This window comes from Catharus ustulatus, chromosome 3 (assembly GCF_009819885.2).
Source record: "Catharus ustulatus isolate bCatUst1 chromosome 3, bCatUst1.pri.v2, whole genome shotgun sequence".
NCBI classification, from domain to species: domain Eukaryota; kingdom Metazoa; phylum Chordata; class Aves; order Passeriformes; family Turdidae; genus Catharus; species Catharus ustulatus.
Window position 1 is genome coordinate 106,975,490 of NC_046223.1, and position 13,344 is coordinate 106,988,833.

A 13,344-nucleotide genomic window follows, 5' to 3' on the forward strand; every position below is an offset into this window, starting at 1 on the left:
AGTGTAAGTTGGCACAGAACAAAACTGTGTCATGAGCAGGACTAAAAATGTAACAGTAGAGTCGCATGCCATACCCACTCCTTATTTAGTTCCTACTATGAACACACATCACAAATACAGTACCCAGTTGTTTCTGGAGAACAGAATTTTTAGAAGCCAATTCCATAACCAGCAAAATTAATTTCAGAATTAACAGGTCACCCTTGCCCAGGTGTCTGCTGGTTTCAAATCAGGGGAACAGAACCACGTAATCATATAGCATCTGAGCATTTGTATTCCCATGAGTACTATATGCAGCACACATGAAAATTTGCACTCTCTAGGTTTTGGAGCTTTTCATGTGTTCAGATGGACTGAAGATGAGCATCTGATTTCTTAATTTTGGCAAGCCTGGACTGCTGCCAGTAGAACACTTGCCCTGATTGTCTCCTGGTATAAAATGGGCATAGCTCTATCAACTGCATTCCAATGCAGAGCTGAGATTCTGCTTCAAACTTCACCCACATCGGTGTGATGGGCAAGAAAGAAATTCATCATACAAGATCGGCATTTTAGGAACAAATCTGTGGTGTTTCTTCAATAATTCACGAAGTTATATATGTGTTCACAAATTTGTTTCTTTTGTGTAAGTCAGAAACCCCAAATTAATTACTTTAAAATAATTCATGCAAACCTGAATTGAAAACATTTACCCTTATTTTGCACAGAAAGGAGCACAAGCAAGAAGTTCTTGTAAAGACAAGAGAGGCACATAAAACTTTCCAAAGGAAAACACAACTACCATAGTGCAAATATGAATGTAAATATTGTACTTGGCAAGAATTACTGTGTGTAAAACTCTGTATAGATGTGATTAAGCAGTGTCATAGGGCACCGAAAAAACCCAAACACAACCCTTTCACAATTGCTGACCTACAGATCATCTTCAGTGCCAACTCCTTACTTTGGAGTCTTAAGTGCAATGGTACTGTGTATTGGGTTTCTGTGGCAAGGTTTTGGTCATGGAGAGGGCAGTGAAGGGGAACAGGACAGGATCATTCAACTTGCCAATGGCCAAGGTCAACCCCATCAGTAATGGTGGCAGCATCTCTAGGATAACTGAGTTAAGCAGGAGGAAAAAAACTGCTGCAGAAGAGCAGCCAAAGAGAAAGTGAGTGCTTGAGCACAGCAGCCCTGCAGACACAGGGTCAGTGCAGGAGGGGCAGGAGATGTTCCAGGTGCTGGAGCAGAGATTCCCCTGCAGCCCTAGTGCAGCCCAGGGAGAGGCAGCTGAGCCCCTGCAGCCAGGGAGGAGCAGAGAGGGGAGCAGAGATCCACCTGCAGCCCAGGGAGGAGCAGAGAGGGGAGCAGAGATCCACCTGCAGCCAGGGAGGAGCACACAGGGGAGCTGGGGGGTGCCTGCAGGAGGCTGTGACCCCGTGGGAAGCCTGTCCTGGAACAGGCTCCTGGCAGGAGCTGTGCCGAGAGGAGCCCACACTGGAGCAGGTTTGCTGGCAGCACTTGTGACCCCATGGGGGACCCACGCTGGAGCAGGCTGCTCCTGAGGAACTGCATCCCTTGGGAGGATTCACATTGGAGCACTTCATGAAAAACTGCAGGCCATGGGAAGGACTCACATTAGAAAAGTTTATGAAGAACTGTGTCCTGTGGGAGGGACCCCATGGTGGAGAAGAAGAAGAATGTGAGGAGGGAGTGGCAGAGGTGGGCTGAGCTGACTGCAACCTCCATTCTCTGTCCCCCTCTGTTGTTTGAGGGAAAGAAGCAGAGAATTTGACAGTGAAACTGAGCACAGGAAGAAGAGTGGGGTGGGAAGAAGTTGTTTTTAAGGTTTGGGTTTATTTCTCATTATCCTATTCTGATATGATCCGTAATAAGTTAAACTAATTTCTCCAAGTGGAGTCTGTTTTGCCCATGACAGTCACTGGTGAGGGATCTGTCTCTGCCCTTATTTCAACCCACAAGCTTTTCATTATGTTTTCTGGTCCCTGCCAGTCGAGGAGAGCAGTGACAGAACAGCTTTGGTGGGCACCTGCCACCCAACCAGGGTAAACCCACCTCAGTATTGACAAAACTGCTTATTACTCTGTAAAACCTTGAGCACCCATTTAGAACTGTTGCAATACCAGCTGCCAATCTGGTCCAGTGAGTCCACCTAATAATCTACCTAATAACCATCTGCTCTAACCTAATAGTCCCAGATGAACTCCCACACTCTGATTTACCCATGAATACTTTAACTGTCGTGCTTTGAACCGCAGGTACAATTTCAGACTTCCAAAGAGATGAAAAGATGACAAATATATCTCAACAATTACATCAACACTCAACTAAAGACCATCATTCCAATAAACCATAAAACTGTCAGATTTTTCAGGAAAAACAACCAAAAGTCTACAACACAATAAAAAGCCACCCACATACGTGAAGTAACAAATTTATTAAATCCCAATGATTATCACACTGCAGGCATGAGACAGACATCTGTTTTTCACAGATCTTGGCCTACATCCTAAGTCTGATGCAAAAAAAACCCCAAACAACAGCTAGGAGAAAAAAAAATTACTTTAGATCCATAATTAGTATGGTCTTCTTGCTCTGTTCCCAGGATACCTACAGTGACATTAGAAAAGGGTGATGCTAGGATATATAGGACATGACTGTTAATTACTAAGGCCTTAATTTTCTCCAGCTCCCTTTTGACTCCTTAACAAAATGCTTCATTTCATATGAAAGTAAACATTTGGGTTGAAGATCTCAATTTTTTGTAGTTTTTAAAGAAAAAAGTCTGGTTTGCACAGAGACATCCATTTTGCTGTGATTTCTAAAACATCTTGTGTTGGAGTGAGCAAGAGGAGGGACAGCTGATTTGTATGCCCCCATGTCAAATCGCTTCACAGCATCAGTAAATAAAGGGAACACACAAGGCTGACTAAACCCAAACTGATCAATACTGTGAATCATCGACTCAGAGATGGCTTTGAACACACACACAGGTCTTTAGCTGGCAGCATGGCTGGAGCTGACCATCCTGGTCCTAGCTGTGCACTCTGATGCAGAATCAGGAGCCCATCACACACTACCTAGTAGCCCATGCCAGAAACTGAGTGGAACTCATTTAGAGCTGCTAATTGCCTTCACTCTGTGGAAGAGACTGTGACCCTCATCAGTGAGAGGGCTGTGCTTTTTGTCAGAATATGACAAAGGAAGTCAGGCAACTCTTGCTTTATTGTACACTGAGAGTCACTGTGAGAGTGCAGAGTAAGAGAGCTCAAGGACTTTGTGAAAAGGCACAGAGTCGTCCAGATTTGATCTCTGAGCAAATCTTCAGAGAATCACCCAATTAGTCTGCTTTCTGGAAAAGCTGGAGATGAAGCTTTTTAACAGTGCAAAATTAGGCAATGAATTCAGGCATGCCTACCTACAGTCACTGGCACAAGATGGGAGAATACCACATACAGTCATTCCCTAACAACCAGCAGGAAAGTGTCTGCAGTTTTGGAGGACAGCCTAATCCCTAAGAACTGAAGTTATCTCCTTCCAAACTCATTTATATCCCTTCCCTTCAGAATCTCTCATCCATGCAGAAAGAAAAAAAAAAAAAAAAAAAAAGAAAAAGAAGTTGCTATAAGAATGAAATGTTTGATTGCAATAAACACAGAGAGCAGAATGTTTTCTATCATGTACAAGAAACAAAGCTACCTGAATAACTTCCCCCCGTGGCCCCCTCCCTCCGGCCCCAACCTCATCTTGTGATTCTCTCTCAAGCGAGTCATATGGCAGCACTTTTCTCCTTTTATGGGCAAAAAAAAAAGGAGAAAGGAAGTCGGCAGCCGAGCAGGACTGCAGTGCCACATGAATTAAGCAGCTCAGGGCTGTGCTGCCCCTCTCGCATCCCTGCCTCGGTGCATTATGGATAGGTACTCTCAGAGAGGAACACTATGAATCCACTTCCACTTAATGCATATATAATTACATGTCACTGAGTGTTTCATGCTGAACTCGTCATCACAGCATGTATTAAAAACCAAAGGATAGAAGGCACGTAATATATTTGCATTTGCTTATCTACCATCTCCTTCCTTTATGAATGTCCTGCCAATGGCAGGCAAACCTCTTCTTTGGGAAACAGCTGTAGTGATAGTATGACACTGAGCAGCAATTAAAATTATAGTACTTTCTGCTGCAAGAATTTCCATATGTTTCACTCTGCCCAGTGCCTACCACCCACACCCACCTCAGTCCTTTTCATTGGCAGCTCTACAGGATGGAGTCGGGGAGTTATTAATAATCCAGTTTAGCAAATTTGGTGCTTTTTTTGAGAGAGAGAATTGTGTAAATTCCATTAGCTCAATGTTAGGGAAAGGTAAATGACACACAAAATTCCCTATGTATCAAGAATAAAAGCCTTATTGTTATTTTATCAATGGAAAGAAAGGAATCATTGTTTCTGCCTCAATAACTGATACTAGACAATATGAGAACTCACATAAACAGCTACAGTACTGAGAAATTATAAAGAAACCCACCTCCTCTCCATGCACAGGTGATGGGATCAAGAACTTGTAAGTACTCCCATCTCCCACCCAAGCCCAGGCAGCAGGATCCATCAGCCAGAGCACCTCAGTATGCACATGGTCAGGAGCAGAGCACCTGCTGTGAGCCTGGAACACACCTGTCAGCCTCACAGGTACCACCACTGAGTCAGAGCCACCCCGCCTCCCTGCAGCTCTTTATGCGTGCTCATTCTGACTTTTATTTGACTATTACAACTTAATTTGGCTACTAAACCTTGACTACTTTGTTTGGAAGTGATGCTGAAAACAACTGAATTCAATTACATGAGCTGTGCTTGCTGGGTCATAGCCCACACTTCAAAGCTAAAATGTAGATAAGCATTTCCAGGGTCAGAGGCCCCATCCTTAAAAAAATTTTGTTGGCTTTTTTGGGATTTTTTTTTTTTTAGGAAGGAAGCAGTCTCCCTGGTTATCAGATCATTATCAGGTCAGATCAGATAGCCAAAACACCAGAGTTCACTAAGGAGTTTAAAATAATCCCATCATTTTTTGAAGTCTCGCATTGCTCTTGCACAAAACACAGAATTTGTTAAATATACGTATATAAGTATATTTCTTATTGTTAAAGATTAACTATTTACTCCTTAGAAGCTTTTAAGTGTTACCACAGTGTATTTAATTCTCTATTGACAAATGCTATTTCTTTATAAACATGGACTATTTCTTTAAAAAGTAGTATTTTAAACCCGTAGGTGTCCCTTTGCCTTATGAATAAATTAGAAGACACTGAATAACAGCAACTGCCAAAGTACAAACACTTTATTACAATTGTGGTGACTCAGACTGTCAGGATTTGGCAGCCCACAGTGTTCCTCAGCAGCAGAACAAAAGGGGATTTTTTTGGCAGTTTTACTTTTAGTTCAGTAAAGGACAACATGATACTGTCTGTGCCTTAATGAATCAAAACCTCTGTAAAACAAAGGCATAAGTAGTCAGAGTCCAATCATTTTCTGTCTCACAGTTTAAAACTGGACAAACATATTATCTATACATCCACGACCTCTAATATGTATGTTCTTTCCTTGTCTTTTGGGGGAAAAATAAAATAACTAAAGTAGTAGGATTATCTAGTTATAGAAATACAAATCAGTTCTACAGGCAACACAGTCCCAAAATACTTCAAGATCAGGAAATATTTTCTGTTTTCCTGTTGAATACAAGAGACACTGATAAAAAATTCTAATTGGATTTTTTAACACCTTCACACTAAAAACACAAACCCCAAAGACCTAAGTATTGCACTATAATAACACTAGCTGTAATGGATACAGAGCATAAACACATTTTGAGGGAGACTTTTTCCAGCACCCCCATCATGAGCTCATCTGGAACAGCAAAACCATCCCAGCAGTAATTAGTATTACAGAGCCCTGCTGCAGCACAGCCTTGTGAGAGGGCGAGGGAAGTGTTCCAGTCAGTCCTACAGGGCTTTTATGCTTTAATAATATAAAAAATACAGAAAACAATTACAAAAATCCATTTCCTCTGCCACCATAAATTATTAGGGAGAGGATTACAGACTTATTTCCAGAAGCTCTAAAGATGCCAGTGTCCATCATGAAATCTGTATTTGGAGAAGTTGCCAACTGCCTACAGATGATCCTTGAAGCAAAATACTGCAATTACAGAGTGATACAGTACAGGGAGTCAGACTGTGTGTATGTGGGTGGGAGAAAGTACAACTGAGACAAAATTAGGCTGTTCCTGGAAATAAAACATAACAAATTTAACAACCTAGCCTTCTCTAAACAGATCTCAACAACTCTGAGAAATATAGAATTTTGTAGAATTCAGAATTATAGAATTTTCCCCTTGCCATTGCTTCCCTCCCGAGTTCCCATAGTATTATAGCAATCCCCTCTGAAAAATTAGGACCAGTAGATCACCCACAACAAATAAATACTATGGTATGTCTCCCATGGAATCTATTTAAACACAATTCTGGAATCAATTTACTGGAGATAGAATCATAAGGATCAGTTACCAGAGAGAATTTTCCTTCTTCTCTAAAACCAATTCTGCTGTCTAAGTGGCACCATCACTCAGCATTTTGATACCAGCTAAAAACAGTAATGAATTTTTGCCCCACATCTCCACACCATTATTAACATGCACGAGAGAAACCAGAAGATGAGCTTTTGCCCCTCTTCCCAGAAAGCCATTAACTCAAGCTAACCTTCCAGATTTTATCTGAGGCAGCTGCAAAATGAAAATTATAATGATCAACCTAGGTATTAAATACACTCACAGTAAAGAAAATAAAACAGAAAGCATGATTGCTTTGAAATATCTTTGAAAAACATGAAAACAACCCTTTCCTCCCACTTCTCAGAATAACCACATACAGCTTAGGCAACAACAGTCTTAGGATACTACTGGGCTCATTCAGTTACAGAGGCAAACACTACTGAGCTGTTTTGAAATACCCCAGTAGGTGCTCCAGGACATGGGTCTATGCAGGCCATGGGTCTTCTGACCTCCTTTTGCCTGCTAGCCAAGTACAGATGCAACAGTTATTGCAAAACATCTCATCCAGGACAAAACACTAACACTGGACAACTGAATCAAACCAGACTCAAACCGCGTCCTAAAACCAAAAGAAAGACTTTCTCCATAAGTCCTCAATCTTGCCAAAGTCTGGCCTTCATGCTCTTCTTAGATTTACTAATCCATATAGGTCTAGAAACCCAAATTAGACTCACAGGAGAATTCTGAGCATGGCTGCAACAAATTCAGGTATGTAAGAGAAAGTAAGATAACTGGGATAGCAAGCAGGAAGCCACCTAACCTAACAGGTAAGAGAGTTGTCAAGGCTGTACCTTAAACTGTTGTCATCTATTCCTGGAAGCTCAAGAGGTACCTATGTTATTAAAAAGGGTTGCAAAACCCTCAGGCCTCTCTAGAAGCAAGATACAGTGTCATTCCTTTCACAAGCTCCTGAGGGAGTCATACAATTTTGAAGTTTCGAATGAGAGGGCAGGAGCGTGCCCTGAAGCATCACTGAGCTATATAAAAGCACCAGGAAAGCATCCACAGAGGAAGTAGAAGAGGGTGGTAGGCTCTTTTCAGGTTGAGAGATTGCTTTCCAACCACATCTCTGCACACCAGGGTACTGCCCTAAACCACAGGCCATTGTCTGTCCTAAGACTACTCCTGCAGAAATTATGAAATGGAAAAATATTTACTGGATGAAAGAATGAAACATCTATAGAAACCAGATTTCCCTCACCTGAAGCCCTTAATAACAGGGCAGGAGTCTAGGCCCCTGGCCTAATTACTGTTTTGTTTTGGTTTTTTCCAAAGGTTGCAGGTGAAATAAAGGACAGCTTATGACACTCTGCTTGTTTCACTCTCTTGGGAAGAGGGTGATGTGAGCTCAAGGTACTTAAAGCTGAAAAGGACAGAGTCACACTTAATGAATATGGGATGCAACTAATGCACCATAAATCATTGCAAATGCTCCTACTCAAGTTTGAGTAAATAGCTTACACTTATTTCTTACCAAAACAAGCTTTTCTAGTCCTGAGGGAATATTCCCATCTCTGGATGCCAAAGGCAGTGAGGCAGGAGATTCCCCTCTCCAGAAGTCTCAGTGGTAACAGCTATGGGTGGGTGCAGAACAGAAGCCCTGTGCATCTCACTTTATTCACAGTAAAAAACGTAGAAAAGTGTGCTTTCAGACATGGGTTTTAGGACCATCAACCTCAGCTTGGAGGCATCTAATTGCAAAATAGGCCACTCAAATAATTTATGAATTCAGGCAGTAATAGGGCAGAGAGAATTCCCCGCCATGCCCAAATCCCATAAATTATATATAAGAAAGCTTCTAACAACTATTTAAATTTTAAGTTAAACCTATGTGTATCAGAGAGATACAGGGCAGTACAGAATGACTTTTATCTAAAATGTCAGTTTAAGTCTACACGTTCCCTTAAAAACACCAAGCCACTTCCACAGTGTTTTTTATATTGTGCGAACTTGCACTCTGTCATCACGAGCCCATCACAGACAAATGGGATCAAACTCAAGATTCCAGCATGCTCCACACCATACTGCAGACATGGCAACTCCCATGCTGAATGGATGTTATGGATGCTCTTCACCAGGCCAGAGGAACACATGTTCCTGAATCACATATATTAACCCAAGACTTGAACCAAAGCAGACTAGCACTTATGATAGGCACACTTAACACCACAAGCTGTACTGCTACTGGAACCTTCAAAACTAACATTTCATACATTATAAACATCATAAATTCCTCACACAGATTTACCCAAAATAAGACTAGGACTTATGCACTTTTGCACTTCTGGTGCTTCACCTTCCGCACCGATGGTCATCCAAACCATATTGTTAAAATCTGTCAACCTGTCCATGATGAAAAGCACCACAGAAGTACAGTCATGGACAGAAGAAAAAAAAAAAAAAAAGGGAATATGCACAAAGAAGTCCCTCAGAGCACTGGTTTCCTAATCTATGGGAAGTTCATAAATTAGACAAGAGTATTGCAGCTGTTAGCATGCCAAAGTAACCATTCCTGAGTTAAGGCAACGCTGAGTGATGTTTAACTAAATCCCATGGTTGGCATTTTCATGTTGGCATAATTTCTAAACATTTTAAACCCACAAGACTAAATAAAAATCTTTCAAGCACTTGTGTGTCAGCGCTGCATTGGGTCACATTAGTCCTAAGAGGTTCTTGCCCTATACCTATTACTGTTATTTCTTCTGTAGGATCAACTACTGCTACTGGTTTAAATCAAGAACTTGTATTGAGCAGTATGTAGAGATGGAAATTAAGACATGTTTTTCATTTTAATTGGAAGCAAGAATTGGAATTTCATCTAAGTAGAACAATGGCAAATTCCTGGTACTTCATAACAATTAAGACCTGTACAGTTCAAATCATTCAGGTTGCTCTTACCATCATTCACACGAGTGCAGAGCAGTTTCTATTACAATTTTAATTTAAACAACAAAATTCAAATTTATGACTGCATTTTTTGCAGCTCTCAAACTGCCCCATATATTAAATATTTTAATTCATGCCCCTCAAACTGTTTTCTCTGATATAGTGTTACTGTTTTGCATTCCTAGATAACATGAGTAGAAAGCACTGCTAAAAGAATGATTGATAATATTGAAATGGATCCAAATACATACTGAATTCAGCACAGAGGAAACATTAAGAGGTTTGGCGGCTTGAAATGAACATATATTGTTAGTATTCATACATCCCTATCCACTGACGTTGTAGGTCCCAGTAAAATATCCTGTTTGTCTCCAGGGATTTTAACCAGAGAACTTAATGATGTCTGGATCATATACAGGATTTGGATATGGAATAGCATTTTTCTGGTTTGTACAAAATGTGAACTGGATGATTAAGTTCATGTGCTACTGCATGTAATATACATCTAGTGCTAAAGAATGCCAGTAATTCCACAATGAATATTTTACAGTTTCTCCAAAAACTCTAATTAGAATGGCATTTGGAAGTAGATAAAAAATTATGATCAAAAGGTCTTACTTATAGTATCTGTACACCTACAAAGTATTATTTCTGTTAAAGTTCAGGAACTGTTATTCATTTAAATAACATCTAGTATTTGAGATCGTTTTGTGTATCACACAACATGGAAATCTGCAACATACTGCACATGCAAATCCTCAATGTCTTTGTAAGGCTGCCATACTGCTGAGGACAAGATATTTCAGCCTGACAAAACAGTGTAAAAAATGATGTCGTGAGTACAAGCCAAGCACACTAACAATGAATTATCTTCTCAGCACTGTAAAATTCACTGTCATGGCAAAACGACATCTGATGACAGTAACTATGCAATAGTATCCAAGATAATCACCATTTTTCCTTTCTGACTTAATCAAGAGGATTTTATTCTAATTACTGGCATACACTGTCTTTTTAAGCATTGTGGTTTGTTTATTTTCAGTTTTTAATAAAGAGCAGAAGTTCATGGGAGAAAAAAAGCCTCACTGCAAAAGCAGCACAGGAGCAGATTGAATAAGTACAGACCAGAATACAGTAAAATACTGCAGAGTATTCGAGAAACCATTAAAGTAACTCAGAAAGCCTTGCTTATACTTGCCATAGTTTACATCAAGTAAACTTTAAAGACCAGCAGTTAAACTACATTACAGCAGCTTAAGTTGAAGAATAAAATTCTTAAAACTTTACTCTTAGTTGCTATTTAATGCTTTTTATAAACTTAAGTAAAACCTTTCATGATGTTCCCATAATCTGTAATTTAGTTTCATTAAAACGTTTTTTTTAAAGTCTACCATAGCAAGTAGTAGGACTTTATAATTAGTTTTTAATTTGGGCCTGGTGAGATGGGGGAGGGGAGGTATTACAGAAGAGCAGAAAGGAGATTTAAATGTGAGAAATAACAAGGTTTATTTTTTTTAATTACTTTTTAAAAACTACATTGCTGATGTAACAGTCTTCCTATATGTTATATGAAATACAAAAGTTACCATAACAGAGAAAAAGGAAGTATCAGCTCAGTTCTTCCCTGTGTAATAGGAGTTGGGGTATTTTTGTAGAGCTGTGCTGACCACATGAAAATCTTTGTCCACAATGCAACCTCGTGTCACGACAGCATTTCATTCTAAACCTCTCCCCCCACCCCAAGAGCTAACTGCCAAAGTAATTTTAATTTTTTTATGGCATTGCAGAGAGTCAAAACAGAAGAAGCAAAGCAAAGCAATCTCTGTCCCCCTTAACCTACTCTTTTCCCAAACACACATAAACTGACTTCAGAACTAGTAACAAAAACAGAGTGTAAAGATGGTCTGAGTGGCAATTAGAGACCAGGAACAGGCTGGAAATCAACTCACATCACCACCCTCGGCAAGTTAGCAGCAGCACCACTGAAAGCCTGTGCAGCTAAGAGCCTCTGTGCTGCCAGCGAATTACGGAGCATTCGATTTTACACAGCGGCACAATGCATTACTGAGACCTTAGCAGAACAGAACCCAGATAAAAATAAACAAAACCAAACGGTCTCGGGATCAAATTAGGAGAAAAATAATAATAGGCAGAATAGATGCAGGCGCGCTATCTGTTGGCTGTAACACCTCCCAACATGGACAGCGATTTAAACGAGGTGAATCCAGCACTACAGAGCCCGCCTTTCATCTCCTGTCTAGGTACAGCTCTCTCGAAACACCACGCTTACAGCACCCCGCATCCAGCAATCACCAGCAGCTGGAACAGAAAGTTTTGGGTATAACCAAAGTTTGGTGCCCAATGTCCCTCCGCCCGCTCCCCCGCCGCACTCAGCCCGGGCGGGCACGGGGCGCGCGGTCTGACCGACAGCCCGGGCCGGCTCCGGGCCCTGCCGCGGGCACAGCCCTCCCGCACCGCGCTGCCCGTCCCTGCGGCACCCACGGACGGCAGCGAAAACCCGGAGCTTCCACCCGGAGAGCCCATGGCCGGGGAAGCCTCTCCGCGGCTGGGCGAGGCCAATGGGGAGCCTCCGCTCGGGCTCGCCGCGCACCCGATGCCTCTCCAAGCGGGGCTGGGGGCGCACGCAGCCGCCGGCGCTCACCGCCCGGGGCTGCTGGCAGCGCTCCGGGGCCGGCGCTCCCCGGGCAACAGTTGGCTGTGTCCCTCCGGGTCCCCGCGGAGCGAGGGGCAGGGGCACCGCGGGGAGGGTGACCCGGGGCCGCGGAGCGGGCACAAAGGCGGCTGCGGAGGCTCGGAGGGCGAGGGGAGCGGGGAAACTCCGGGGCTGCAGCGCGCCGTCCCCGCCCCGCCGCGATGCGGGGGCGCCGCGAGAAGGAGCGGCAGAGGCGGCTCGGCCCCCACCCCGCGCAGCCCCCGGCCCCGCCGTGCCTCCCCGCTCTTACCTGGGCCGCCCGTCGCCGCTGGCCGCCGCAGGTAGCCTCGTCCATCCCCCGCCGCTGCCTCCGAATCAGCCGCCGGCGCTGCGGCGCGGCCCAGCCCGCCCGGCCCAGCGCGTCGCTGGCAGAGCCGCCCCGCCCCGCCCCGCGGTGGCTGCGTGCGGCTCCCGCCGGCGGCCGCCCCGGGCGCGGCTCCCCGGACCCGCCTCCCGCGCCGCGGGGCCGGGCGCCTGCGATGGGGATGGCGATGGGTCCCCCACCCCATGCAGACCGTACCCGGACACCCCCGGCTCCCCGGCCGGCTGGTCGTGGCGCTGGGCTGTCTGCTCAGCAATCGGGGGGCGTGTGACTGTCACCCGAGCTGCGCCCCGCCCGGGGACATCGGCGCTGACCCAAACCCTCCCCGTCCCGCAGGGATCCCATCCCCCTCCCTCCCTGGCCTCTCTTTTGGGGTGGGGGAAGCGGGACGGGACGCTGTGTGTAAACCCTGGAGTTCGGGACTTCACATACATTTTTTTTTGTATTTTTGGCTTTGCAGAAGGCAGCGCTTCCTCAAGACGTCAAAAACAGATCTGAGCCCATTCACAGCTCGTGAAAATACTTTGTACTTCCTCTTGCTGCGCTGAGGGTTAAATGAGGTTAAAGTCGCCAGAATGGCTGTGCGGCACTTGGTTCCCCCCTTTCCCAAAAGCTAGTCAGTCTGTGCGTCATTTACAGTGAGAGCAAGAAAAGAAAAACAAAACAAAAAACCTACAAGTGACAATATTAGAAGTACAGCACAGAAATACCTGCTCATTTGTTCAAAGAGCTTTGCTTGCTGAGCTCTTTAAATGTTAGAAGCTGTGATGCTGACCACAAAGCCATCACAGCTGTGTGCCAGTGAACCTGAGAGTTCACAG

General features: G+C 43.7%; 1 protein-coding gene across 3 annotated transcripts in view; it reads right to left on the reverse strand.

Moving 5' to 3' along the window:
* The window catches only part of CYRIA (CYFIP related Rac1 interactor A), a 55,688-nt gene extending 43,136 nt beyond the window's left edge, over nt 1-12,552 (reverse strand). For all 3 annotated transcript variants that reach the window (XM_033053818.2, XM_033053814.2, XM_033053816.2), the window contains exon 1: nt 12,452-12,552. The gene's annotated coding sequence lies outside the window, so the exon portion shown is untranslated. The remainder of the gene's footprint in view (nt 1-12,451) is intronic.
* Between the last annotated feature and the right edge of the window lie 792 nt (nt 12,553-13,344).